This window comes from Physeter macrocephalus, chromosome 11, assembly GCF_002837175.3.
Source record: "Physeter macrocephalus isolate SW-GA chromosome 11, ASM283717v5, whole genome shotgun sequence".
Lineage (NCBI taxonomy): Eukaryota > Metazoa > Chordata > Mammalia > Artiodactyla > Physeteridae > Physeter > Physeter macrocephalus.
In genome coordinates this window covers 70,010,994-70,023,882 of record NC_041224.1, presented here as the reverse complement: position 1 = coordinate 70,023,882, position 12,889 = coordinate 70,010,994, and the positions used below count along the sequence as shown (strand labels likewise).

At 49.3% G+C, this 12,889-nt stretch overlaps 1 long non-coding RNA gene across 4 annotated transcripts; it reads left to right on the top strand.

Moving 5' to 3' along the window:
- The first annotated feature begins 2,005 nt into the window (after positions 1 to 2,005).
- On the top strand, positions 2,006 to 11,998 carry LOC114487212 (uncharacterized). Of its 4 annotated transcripts, none has more exons than XR_003682129.1 (6): positions 2,006 to 2,168; positions 3,404 to 3,550; positions 6,662 to 6,750; positions 10,878 to 10,945; positions 11,033 to 11,168; positions 11,420 to 11,998. It is a non-coding gene; the product is annotated as an uncharacterized lncRNA (long non-coding RNA). The 4 variants fall into 4 exon arrangements; XR_003682131.1 differs by having other exon boundaries at positions 11,033 to 11,213; XR_003682130.1 differs by lacking the exon at positions 3,404 to 3,550 and adding an exon at positions 2,891 to 2,963.
- Positions 11,999 to 12,889: the final 891 nt, after the last annotated feature.

Below are 12,889 nucleotides of genomic sequence, written 5' to 3'. Positions count from 1 at the left end.
AATGATTTTTTTTCAACAAATGATGCTGGAACCACTGAACATTCACATGCAAAAAAGAAAATTGACACACACAGACCATACACCAACATTAAATAAAGATGGATCATGGACCTAAATGTAAAATGTAAAACTATAAAACTTCAAGAAGAAAACATAGACTTAAATCTATGTGACCTACAGTTTGGTGATGTATTTAGATATAATACCAAATGTATGATCTCTAAGAGAAAAACAAATGCCAAGTTAGACTTTATTAAAGTTAAAAAATTCTGCTCTGCAAAAGACACTGACATGAGAATGAAAAGACAAGCCTCACACTGACAGTAAATATTTGCAAAACATATCATATAAAGTACTTCTATCCAAAATATACAAAGAACTCTTAAAACTCAACAATAAGAAAAGAATCAGTTTAAAAATGGGCAAAAGATGTGAACAAACATGTCACCAAAGAAGATAAACAGGTAGCAAATAGCAAGTGAAACGATGCCCCACATTATTTTCCATTAGGGAACTGAAAATTAAAGCAACAATTAAATCTCTCCACACCTATGAGAGTGCCTAATATACAGCAAATACCAAGTGCTGGCAAGGATTCAGGAAAGTGGGACTCTCATACATTGCTGGTGGTTATGAAAATGTGTAAACACTCTGGAAAACTGTTTTTAGGGTTCCTATAACGATAAACAAGTTTACCAAAAGTATGTACTCCAACGTATTTACTCACCTGATTTGAAAACTTGTCCATACAAAGCTCTGCATGCAACTGTTTGTAGAACACCTATTCACAACTGCCCAAACAAGAAACCTTCAATGGATGAATAAACAAAATGCAGTACAAATAATGGGATAGCATCCAACAATAAAAAGAACTATCGATAAACATGGGTGAATCTCAAAGGCATAATGGAGAATGAATAAAGTCAGTTTCAAAATGCTGCATATTGCATAATTCTATGTGTATAACATTCTCGAAAAGACAAAACTACAGCAATGGAGAATATATCAGTGGTTGCCATATGTCAGAACATATTAGGGTTTGGGGAGGGTGTGGCTATAGAAGGGCAACAAGAGGGAGTCCTTGGGATGATGTATCCTAATTGTACTAGTGGTTACACGCATCCAAACTGGTGTTTGAAAACTCACAGGGCTGTATATCCAAAAAAATAAAGTCAATTTTACTGTATATTAATTTAAGAAGTCAAATAAATTACTAAAAATGATATATATTTAGTAATTAACAGATATGTGTGCATAATGTTAAAAACCAAGCACGAAGTCCTAAACTAAGAGTGAAACGATTGTCAAGAAATGCATGAGGATGGCATTAGTAACTTGTAATATAACATTATTTGGAAGGGGGGGCGTGGTTACAACGAGAGGGTGATGTGAGGGTAGGCAGAAGGCAGCGGGCCGGCCTTGGCATCAGAGAGAGGAGCCGTCCGAAGTTGTGGTGTGAAAATACTTTTAAGAGGAAGGCAAGAAATGGGGAAAGGTCAGAGAACCGGTTGAAGAGGCAAAGGGAGCAGCTTCAGATGAGATGTGATGCACTGGCCCCGAAGCAGGTGTCGGGAATGGAGCCGAGACAGGATGGGTGGGAGAAAGTTTGGGATGCTGAGGAAGAAAGCGTGAGCAGAAAGCAAGAAATGATGAAGGTGGGCGCAGACAGTGCGAGGCAGGCAGACGGGCAAAGGAAGGTTATTTAAGCAGCGTCTCCTGCAGTCCCAGAGGCAGGTGCCAAGGGGCACCTGGAAGAGCTAGGGCGGGCGCGGGGACGCGGGCGAGGGGCGCCCCGCGCTCTCCCCGGAGTCCCGGTCTCTGCTCGAGCGGTTGCTGCGAGCACGCGCGCTCGGAGCCGGCCGGCAGGGCGGGGGCGGGGTGCGCGCACGTCCACGCGGGGAGGGGGCGGGGCGCGGCTTCGGCCGGTGACGTCAGGGGGCGCGCGCGGCCGCGGGCGGAGCGGAGGGGCGCGAGGGGCGGAGCGGAGCGCGGGAGGAGGCGGGGGTGGAGAGGCCCCCGGACCGCGAGCGGCAGCTGGGGAGGGGGCCGCGGAGCCGGAGCGCGAGAAACAGCTGATCCGATTTTCCTTAAAGCGAGAGAAAATGGAAGTCGGGTAGCGGCGACTGAGGCGCTGCGGGCTGGCCGAGCGGAGCGGCACGGCGCGGCAGGTGAGACGCCGCTGGCCGCGGTGCTGCCGGCGGCGGTGGGGCCGGGGCCGCGGTCCGGGTAGGTGCGCGGTCTGTCCCAGCGCGGCGCCGGATGCCTCCGCGGCTTTGCGGCGGAGCAGGTGGGCGCAGAGGCCGGGCAGCCCCCGACCGGGCCGCGAGGGCTCGGGGGTCGCGGGCTCGGCACGGGGCTCGCCGGCGCGTCTGCATTGCGGGCTCGGCTCTGGACCCCGCGGGCGCCGCGGCCACCGACTCCGGCCCGGCGCGGGTCTCGGGGCAGGGCGCGGCGCTCTCGCTGGGTCGCCGACGGTGTCTCCTCCGGGCCCCTGAGCCATATGCACTGGAACGTGATGACGGGCGCGGGGACACCGGCCCCTCGGTCCGTGTGGGCGCGCCGGAGTCCCGGGGCGCCAGCGGACGCCCGGGCATGGCCCGGCAGCAGCGCGTGAGGCCGCCGGCCGGTTGCCCCGGCTGCGTGGGCCACCGCGGCCCGGTACGCTGCTCGCTCGTTCCGCTGGGTCTGTCTGGACAGCGGGCGAACCGTTAATGCAATCTGGCTGTGAACCCGGAGGCCTTTCCTGTTATCTTCTCACTGGAGGGGGGGAGATCGCATCTGCTGTGCTCTAAGTGCTCCTTTAAATTCGGGAGATGTCAGTGATGTCATCATTAACAAAAACTTTCCTTCATTGGACACAACCACCCAAGTGCACCCTCCTCCCGTGCAGCTCTTGCAGCCTTTTGAGACTCTGCCACAAAATAGATTTCCCTCTGCTCTGTGAACTCGCCAGCCTTACACAGGTGAAAACGGTTTTTATTTTTATTTCTTGGCTTGAGAATGAATAGATTCGAGAGTGCCTGGAGGGAAACTTGTTAGATCCCCACGGATCTGGGAATCACTTCATCCACATCACAAGGATCCAGGGGAAAGTCATGCATGACACTTAAGTGGTTATTGCCTGGCTTTATCTTTATGATTGAAAGTGAGCCATGAGATGAAAAATTTTAAAAGACATTATATTCGAGGTGGCAGATGATGTGTTCAGGAAAAGGTAGACAGTGTGGCCTAGATCTTCAAGGGCCTTGATTGCTTCAGGAAAATCTGCGGGTCTTCTTCCTCTCCATCACCTCCTCCCTGCCTCCCTCCCCCCCAACTAGGATGGACCTGGGAGCAGCTTGCCCTGGAGAAAGGGGTGACAGCTTCTCTGGGGCCCTCCCCGCCTTTCCTTTCCTTACCGTAGCAGCTGTGTGGCCCACCAGGTTGAAGGCCAGCTTAACATCTGAAGAGGGTTGAGAGTGCAGAGGCTGGGACCTACCTGTACGGCACACAAAGTTCTGGGGAAATTTCTCCTCCTAAATTCGAGCAGCGTGCCAGCCTTATTGTGTGTGTGAGTATTCCATTAGTACTGACTGTGATGAGAACAGAAGTAAGCAAGTTCCCAAGACAGTCTGTATATCTACTTAAGCCTATCAAAAGGATATTCAGTAAGGGACAAAAATATTGACATTCGTGTATTTAATAATTAATGACTCTTCCTCATTGGTTCAAAGAAGCATCCTTATGTTATTAGTGTGGTCATATTGGGTCTGTAAGGAATTTAATACCACAGGCCATGCAAAAGTTTGAGTCTGGTCAGGAAGATAAGCTTTCAAAAACCCTGGATTGGTGGGAAGAAAACGGGAAAGCAGGGCTTCACCTTAGGCCTTGGCATTCAGGGTGGCAGTAGATGGAAACCATTGCATTATGGAGTCTTGCCTTGTGTGGGTCTCAGCCTGAGTCCTGTGTGGAGGCCCTCAGCCCTGGTGGAGGCCAGCAAGAAAGTCACCAAAAAGCTGAACTGTCTGTTCTCCCCTTGTGGAGAAGGGGAGGGGCATGTCCCTCTGAAGCAGCCGTGTGTGCATGGCCTGTCACCTCCTGAAGGTGCCAGATTTATTCACAGTGGCAAGGCTGCATGAGACAGGAAGACTTGTAGCATAATTGTCTCCAAATGTGCGTCTTTTCGTCTTTTCAGCGACTTTGCCCCTGCTGCATAACAGTTGCTACTTGTCCTCTTAAGTCATTGCCGAGATTTTTTCTGTAATTGAAGTAGCGTCAATCCTATGAAAATTGGTTTTTAAGGCTCTGAGCTATGAACTCTGGCCACATATCCTTTTCACTTGTAGACCTGTGAAAGTATTCATTATAGTGTTTCTGATTTAACTCACTGTAGTACTCGTGAAAATACAAATTCAAGTGTTCTCACTAAATCTTGAGATAGTAACCACTGATTTCCTAAAACATTTCAAAAACCCTTACTTTAAAGCCTTTTCATCCCCTTTTAATGGTTAAAACATCACATTTTCTGATTCTGGGAAGCCGAAATTGCCTTGGCTTTTCTTTTTGTTCCCTTTGGGTGTTAAGGTCATTTAATTCCTGTCTTAGGCCCAGAGAATAAAGGCTGAGTCAGCTCCCGAGGGGCCAGCAGGGGGCGTGCTAAATGCATCTTGGCGGTCCTCTACCTGAGCCACCTTGGGAAAGGATGAAGGATCCCCAAACTGGGGGTCTGTGCGTGTGTGTCCCGCGTCTCCGTATGCCCATTGCCCAAGGAATGGACACAGAAGGAAGCACATGCTTTGAATAGCCAGAGGTTGTGGCTTCCAGAATGGGTCTCTCTCCGTGGGGCAGAGAGATTGCTTTACTGGCTCCATGTCTTTGGAGAGTGATGGTTGGTCCTAGTCGGAAGATTCAATGCCTCCTCAGACCACAGAAGGGAGAGTGTTGGCTTGGGGAGCAGCGACTTGGCCTCATGGAACTCCTGCCTACATCTTGGTCCTGGTGAGGGTGTGATGGTGCCGGCCAGGATAGCCAGTGGAAATGCCCACATCCCCCAATAATGCTTTCTTTTGGGTTTGACAGCTACTGACTTAAACCCCGGGACTCTGTCAGTGGCACCTCCCAGGGGGTTTATTTGCCTGCCTTGCCAGGGTTATTGGCCTCAGGGTTTCTCTGATGGAGAAAAGCAAATGTTTAATCCCTCTGTGTGTCTTTACCTGAAGAAAATGAAAACGGGAGAAAAGAGGCAACTGTGCTTTTCACTTAAATGTGCTTAATCTGATTTTAAGTGTGTGCCATGTTATTCATCAGAAAGTTCCTAGTGTGTCTAGAGAGGTGAGCTCATGCGGGGAGGGTTGTCTTGCCAAGGTGAGGGGGGAGGTGTGTGTGTCCCAGGGCTTGGATGACCATCTAGGGGTCTAGTTAAGGTGTCCTCCCCAGGTTCCTTGTGGAGCCCAGATGCTGAAGGGAGAGATCACACCTTGAAGGGAATAAGTCTTCTACTAGACAACTGTCCAAATGCTATGACTGGATATTTCTTTATACTTCTTATTCTGTTGAAAATGCATGTAAATCAAACTATTGATTTCAAAGGGGCAAATGGAAATTGTTTTCCAGCTTTGTGCCTCTCTTGGAGCACTTTAAATGGCTACAGGGGAAGTGCCACTCAATTAAAAGATGGGAGGTACCTTATCCTTTTGGAAGCTGTCCATCCCTGAGGAGGAACACAGAATATCCTACTCAGAGGGAATCCTGAGATCCATAGGCATTTGAAAGGAAACAAAACATGCTGGTTCCTTTTTATAGTATATCTAATTTGAAAATATTTTACCCTTGAAACTTGGAAGCAGAGTTTCATTTGCCCTTGGCAGACTGCTGCATCCCCCAAGCAGTCTGTGTGTCAGACCAAGAAAAAGATGACATTAACACAGATGTGACAGATGTGACAGAGCAGGCCAGGAAGGAACTGCCTTCTCTACTCTTTGGGGATGGAGTTCCTTACCATTCATAGTAACAGAATGGGTATATGGGTTGAAAACAAGTCTTTCAAATTCTGAAAATGAGACAGGGGCTGATGCTGCTCTATTACCTGCCCATGTTGTCGAGGTGTGTTTAGCTGGCTGGTTTACACACAGTATCTCGTGGTAGGAGGGAGGGCTATGGTAAAGACTGGGATTAAGAGGAAGTAGACCCTGCATTTCCTCCTGCATTGGCCACAGCCAGCCACCCTGGACGTGGCATGGCCCTGTCATGCTCTAGGCCACTCGTGAGAAAAGGAGAAAGTTAACCTCCCATGTCTCGAAGGCCTTATCTAGTAAAATTGCAGGATCCCACAAACCCCTAGTGCTTGCTATTAGATTTCTGCTATCCACCATCTCACATTCTGAGAAGTCAAATGTACATTCATGCTAATGCAAGTTCTAAATACATCTCTCTTGCTTTAAGTAGATAAGTCTAAAGTAAACTCATTTTCTGGGTTTGAACTTGAGTTTCTCCTTGCAAAGAACTATTTTCTGTTTGAGCTTAGTTTATTCTTCCATAGTTTTCCTTATAAGTGTGATGGATATTTGATGTCTGAGTGAATATGCATGCATAAGATGCAGTATTAACTTTTAGGAAGTTTAAAAGGAGACCACTGAAATTCATTTTCTTTTCTGCTCGGTGTTTCATTCAATTGTTTTATTAGATCAGCAGAGTTTCACATGATGCTAGGGATGGGTGTGAACAGACCGCCAAACCCATCCCTCTGTGAGATTCAGTTTCTCAGTTACTGAGGTGAGTTTAGGAGTGGGTGTCCTGGTGCTGCCCCTGCCACCTTGAGCCTTGCTACCGCTGTGAAGACTCCAGCTTTGCTGCCCCTGGGGCTGACACACCCGTGATTTACCCAGATTATCTCTGTGGTTCCATTTTAAAATTGTCTATGACATGGGGCTCCCCTGGATATTTTTTAAAATATTTATTTATTTATTTATTTATGGCGTGCCGGGTCTTAGTTGCAGCACGCGGGATCTTTGTTGTGGCATGCAGGCTCTTTTTTAGTATTGGCATGTGGTCTTCTTAGTTGCGGCATGCCTGCAGGATCCCCGACCAGGGATCGAACCCGGGCCCCCTGCATTGGGAGCACAGCGTTTTACCCACTGGACCACCAGGGAAGTCCCCCTCCCCTGGATATTATAGGAAGCTTGGAGCTGGCCTGGCATGTCTGGACTGTGGAGGAGACCACATGATGGACTGTGTCCTGGGATGTGATGTGCCTCCTGCCCCGAAGGCCACCCCACGTCCCAAGACTGAGTCAGTACCTATTCATATTGGGTGTCCAAAGACCACGTTCCATTCCATTTCCCCACAGTTCCTGTAATGATTATTTGAAGCTTGGAGAATATGTGTATTATTGAAATATGGGGCAACGCATTTGCATGTGTAGTTTTTCATGCCTTTAAAAAAAATTATTGAACATCCAAGGTATGTATCGTTCACTTTTTCTTTTTATTTTTTTAATTGAAGTATAATTGATTTACAATGTTGTGTTAATTACTGCTGTACAGCAAAGTGATTCAATTATACATAGATATGTATATATACATTCTTTTTTTTAATATTCTTTTCCATTATGGTTTATCATAGGATATTGAATATAGTTCCCGTGCTGTACAGTAGAACCTTGTTTTTTATCCATTCTATATATAATAGTTTGCATCTGCTAACCCAACCTACCACTCCATCCCTCCCTCAACCCTCCCCCTTGGCAACCACCAGCCTGTTCTCTATGTACGTGATTCCATTTCTCTTCCATAGATAGGTTCATTTGTGTCATATCTTAGATTCCATGTATAAGGGATAATCATATGGTATTTGTCTTTCTCTTTCTGACTTACTTCATTTAGTGTGATAATCTCTAGTTGCACACTTTTTCTTTCTAAAATGTATTAATTGGAGTGTGTTTTACCGGTCTTTTAAATAATATCATGCTGTCTCTTGAAAGAATCATCCCTGAACAGAAAAAAAAAATGGACGAGTTGCCAGCCAACTTGGACAGGGTGAACAGCTGTGTGACCCTGGCACAGTCCCAGGTGGCCTCCCAAGAGGAGAATCTCTGCTCTGGCTTCGCGTAGGTTTGCGGGGAGGAGCAGGTGAGAGAGTGTGCAGTGAGTCCTTCAATTCTAAAGAGATCAGTCGTTCCAATAAAAGGAACTGGAGGGAGTGTGCCCACCTCATTTACCACGAGCCCATTTCTCTCCCTTAGTTTTCTCAGTTGATGGATTTACAGTTTGCCCTTGATTTCAAGTCCTAGCATCAGTGAACTTGCTTTAACTTTTTTTGTTGAGGAAGAAGGAGGCATGGGTAAGAAGGATGGAGGGCCTTCTTTGGCCTAGTGATTCTTGTTGTTTATCTGGAATTGTCAGCCAGTTCTGTTAAAACAGGCTAAAGGAAGTTCCTCCAAGTCAGAGTAGATGCCAGACCCCCTGAGAATTGGGCTGCATCTCCTACCTCTTGGGTGCTGCCGGGCATATGACTAGCAGGCCCCCCAGGGCTCATCGGATGGATCATTATAGAACACACTTTCTTACTCTTGGAGTTGATGAAAGATTAGTCTTTTACATGGAGAACTAGAGGGTGAAGAAGAGGAAAGAGAAAAGGATTCCAAAGGTGGGGTCCTGCCAGTCCCATGTCAGTTAGGGTCAGTGACTGTGGCCTGAGGCCCCGCCAGCATGGACGGTCTTGGCATTTACCCTTGGGAGAGGTGTTGGCCAGCCTGGTGTCCGCACCACTCTCCCCACCCTGAGCGAACCCCCTGGCAGGACCTGCTGCTGTTCTTGGAGCAGGTGAGACCAAGGGCCATCCCTTGTCATCAGTGTTAAATGTGGTGCAGGGCAGAGAAGTCTCTGTGCCTCCTGACGGACGACGCAGGCCCCACGGGAGGAAGTGGCTCTTTTGCAAGCCCTGTCCCTTATTAGGTCACGTGAAAGCTCTGTGGCTGACTGTTTAATATGGTACCATGGCTGCGCAGTTTTTGGTAGGCAAATTGAAAGGGCGCACTGGATCTCTTGGGAGCCTGTGGCCTGGACTTGCAGGGATGGGTTGCACTTCGTATCCACGTCTCTTGATTATTCTGTTTGTACAGGCTGTCTGGTCTGAGGTGCTGTGAACTGGGCCCTAAAGGCCCTCTAGTTCGAAGTGGCTGGTGGACTCCAGTTGTCAGGCCTGCCGTGAGAGGTCAGCCTCCATCTCCCTGGGGGCATCTGCCCTCACTGGCCGAGGCTGACAGCGTTTCCTAAGGTTTCTTCCACCCAAGTTCACTTACTCCATGAACAGTCTGGAAGGCGCTGTGTTCAGAAATGCATTATCACATTATCGTGTAATGCTTCTGGGGCTCTGGAGGGGTGATACAGGCAAGAAATTCCACTGCTTCATGTTAGGGGTTTGTTACAAGATGCTGTATTGCTGCATTTAAATTAGGAGCTACTGTGGAGGTTGCAGACACCACAATAAAGCGAGTCACATGAATTTTTTTGGTTTCCCAGTGCATATAAAAGTTATGTTTACACCATCCTGTAGTCTATTAAGTGTACAATAGCATTATGTCTAAAAAATACATATACCTTAATTTGAAAATACTTTGTGGCTAAAAATTGCTAACCATCATCTGACAATGCAGGGTTGCCACAAACCTTCAGGTTGTAAAAAATGCAGCATCTGCGAAGCGCAGTGAAGCAAAGTGCAATGAAAGGAGGTCTGCCTGTACTAGTCCGTGGGGTGACCGGAGGTCCAGGCGGGAAACGTGGCTGTGGCCATGGAGGAGCATCTGTGTGTGGCCCCTGTGGGCTGAAGGCCGGGCTGGGCCTGCTGGGGGAGACTTCCAGCCTCTGGCCCAGGTCCCCACCTTTGGCACCTTTCTAGTCCTCTGTTTCACAGGTGAGGTGGAGACAGATAGCTACCTGACCTCGGATGTCTCATTCAAGTCCATGATTCTGTGCCCAGTAATTCCCTCCTTCTCTCCAAGTGCTGACTAATCTGGGGAAAGAAAGCCCCACTCATTGCTGGGAGAGAACAGCTAGGGAAAATTAGGCATCTCTTAAAAATATTTGTATCCATTTCTCAAGCTGAGGAGAATACAGAGTATTTTAAGAAGAATTTATAATTAGAAATGGATTGTATGGTCAGCATCCCTCCTTCTGACCATGAGGCTGCGAGGAGAAGGCTGTGCTGTGGCCCCGTGTTCAGAACAGGCTCTCCACACGTGTTTGTGAAATGCAGTTACTAGTCCTGTGGGAATTAAAATTAGAAATTTAATTATTCTTTCTAGAATTGTTTAGCTCCCATGAGTTCAAAAGTGTTATGGTTGAGAATGTGGCTCATGTCAGATCTGATACATTTTCAAACTTGAGCCCCCAGTTTGGCAGCGTGCAAAATAAAGCAAGCCTGGATTATTTACCGATTCACCATGATGTGACACACCACAGAGTGTCCGTTCTCTGGGGAGGTGTAGTTTCACCTCCTCCGTATATGTGTTGCAGACACTGTATGCAGTCTTAGGGAATGTTAGCTACATCTATTTGATAAGGCAAGTGACTGTATTCCGGATTTTTAAAAACCCTCCTCCCCACCTCCCCTTTCCCCATCTGGGGTTGTGGAGGGGCCTGGAAGAAAGAAGCAGTCTGCATCATCCACACTCAGCCGGGGCTTGGGACCCCTGGGGCTAATGCTTCCTCTAGGCCTCCCTTTGCACCCTGACGACTGTGCGGCCCACTCTGGCCCCCTGACCAGCACTGCCCTCCTGCTCCCTGCCACGCCTCTCTCCTGGGCTCGTCCCCCTGCTCTGGAGAGTCCTCAGGGGGCTGCTGGACCCCTCAAACCTCACCCTTGAGCAAGATCCCTTCCCACCTGCCTCCCTGTTATTTCAGTTTGGCAAGAGGATAAGATCTACCCGACTTCGCCTAACAGAGCAGAACCATGACGCCGTGACGGACAGGTATTGAGTGGGAAAATGCTGCTTTCTGGATAAAGTACTGCTAGGAAATTTTTTTCTTTTAAGTAATTAACTAACCTTCTCTGTCAGTGTCCCCTCTCGGTATTCTCTCTGCTGCAAAAGTTGCCCAAGAAGGAACCGAACCACTGTACCCGTGATGATAAAAGTGGGGGTTCACGATTCAACACTGCTGCCTCAGCAAAGCAGCCCTTTATGAGAGTGGAAGGTCTGTGGTCCTTCCCCCGCCCGCCCAAGCTCTGGATGAGGCCAGGTGTGGGTCCCTAGAGGGAGCTGAGGGTGGGCATTACTGAGAACAGGCTTGCAATCAGTATTTACCCTCTGGGTAAGGCGATGCCCAGGGCACCAGAGAGAGGGAGAGTCTAGTGTTTGAGGGTGTGTTTGGAGGAGTCTGGAGACCCAGACCCCTCTTCCTCAACCCCGAAGTGTGCATTCTTCCTGTCATACTCTTCCTAACAGGGAGGAAGAGAGAAGCAGAGACATTTTCTGAGCAGGAGGGCGTGTTGGCCATCCACTCCCCAGCGTGATGGAACAACCTGTCTAAATTCACAGAGCTGCCAAGCCTGCAGCATGGAAGACCAAGTTCCTCATGTTCTTCCGATCAGTTCATTGTGTTGCCCAAGAGATGGGCAGTGACGTTTTGCCCCGAATTCCTGGTGGTATTCGTGGACCAGTGGGCAAAGGCATGAGAAAGCACCTCTTGTATGGACGTTTGGTCGCCCCAGCAGCAGACCTTCCCCGAGGGTCCCGGGTGCTGGCCCAGGCTGAGTCTGAGTGACATAAGGAAAACTGGGGCGCTGCATGATCTCTGGGCAGCTACCAGGCTGGAGAGGAGTCCGCACGTGAGGCATCACGTCGGCGGAGCACAGCCAGGCAGGAGCCACGCTTCCTCCATGGTGGACAGGTGGGGTGGGGGCCTCCACGTCCGAGGCACATTCTCCAGGGAGGCAGAGCCCTTCACAAGTCCAGGTTGGGTTTCTTCATCTAGATATCAGGCTGTACTTTGTAAATTAAGACTATACAAATGTAAGAAACTGTTTTGAGGTTTTTGTTGTTGTTGTTATTATAGTTACTTTTCAGAAGCAAGAATAAAAACCTGGAGGAAATGTAGAAAGAGCCTAAGTCATTTGGAGACATGTAGAATTTGCATGAAGCTGTTAGGTGGTTCACAGTGGTTCACAGAGGAGAACGGCCCCCAGACGTTCGCTGCTAGCCCAGGAGGCTAGAGCTAGACTCATGGGCTGTACACAGGCAGGGCTCAGCCATAGTCAGGCTGTGGGACTTTTCAGAGGGACTCAGGAGGTCTGAGGCTGTGTGCCCATTCCCTAGGGCTGTGCCATATCCTCCCCAGTGTGTTTCCAGGCACTTCGCCCAGGTTAGCCCATGAGTGTCTGCTGGATGGACCCCCACATTCAGGGCACTGAGTGGAGCGGGTCCAGGTCAGGCCCCTGCTCTGACCACCTGCTGGCCTTGCACTTGCTCTGCCCAGCCACTCCCTGCATCCCCAACATGTTCTGCTTTCCAGAGAGTCCATAGGGGAGGTTGTAGGCACCCAAGTGCCTGCAGAGGAGCCCCTGAGTGCCCAGGCCAGTGGGGGGTGGGACACTGCCATCCCTGGGCCTCCTGGGGGCATGGGTGTGGGAGAGGCTGTGCTTTGGGGCCAGACACACTGTGTTCTGTTTCTATGGTGCTGCCTCCTGCTGTGCGTCCCTGGCTGGGCCAGGTCATCCCCCAGCCTCTGCGTCCCTGCAGGTGACAGCAGGTCCAGGGGTACCTGTCAGCTCTCTGCAGCTTCTCTCCAGGCTCCTCTTCCCTCAGGACGGAGCCCTAACCAACTGGACGTTCATTCCTTTTCAGCAGGGTTGGGAAGAGACCTGCCCCATCGCTGGGGACCTTGGGGAGGTGTCTCACTGCCCTGAGCCTCCGTTC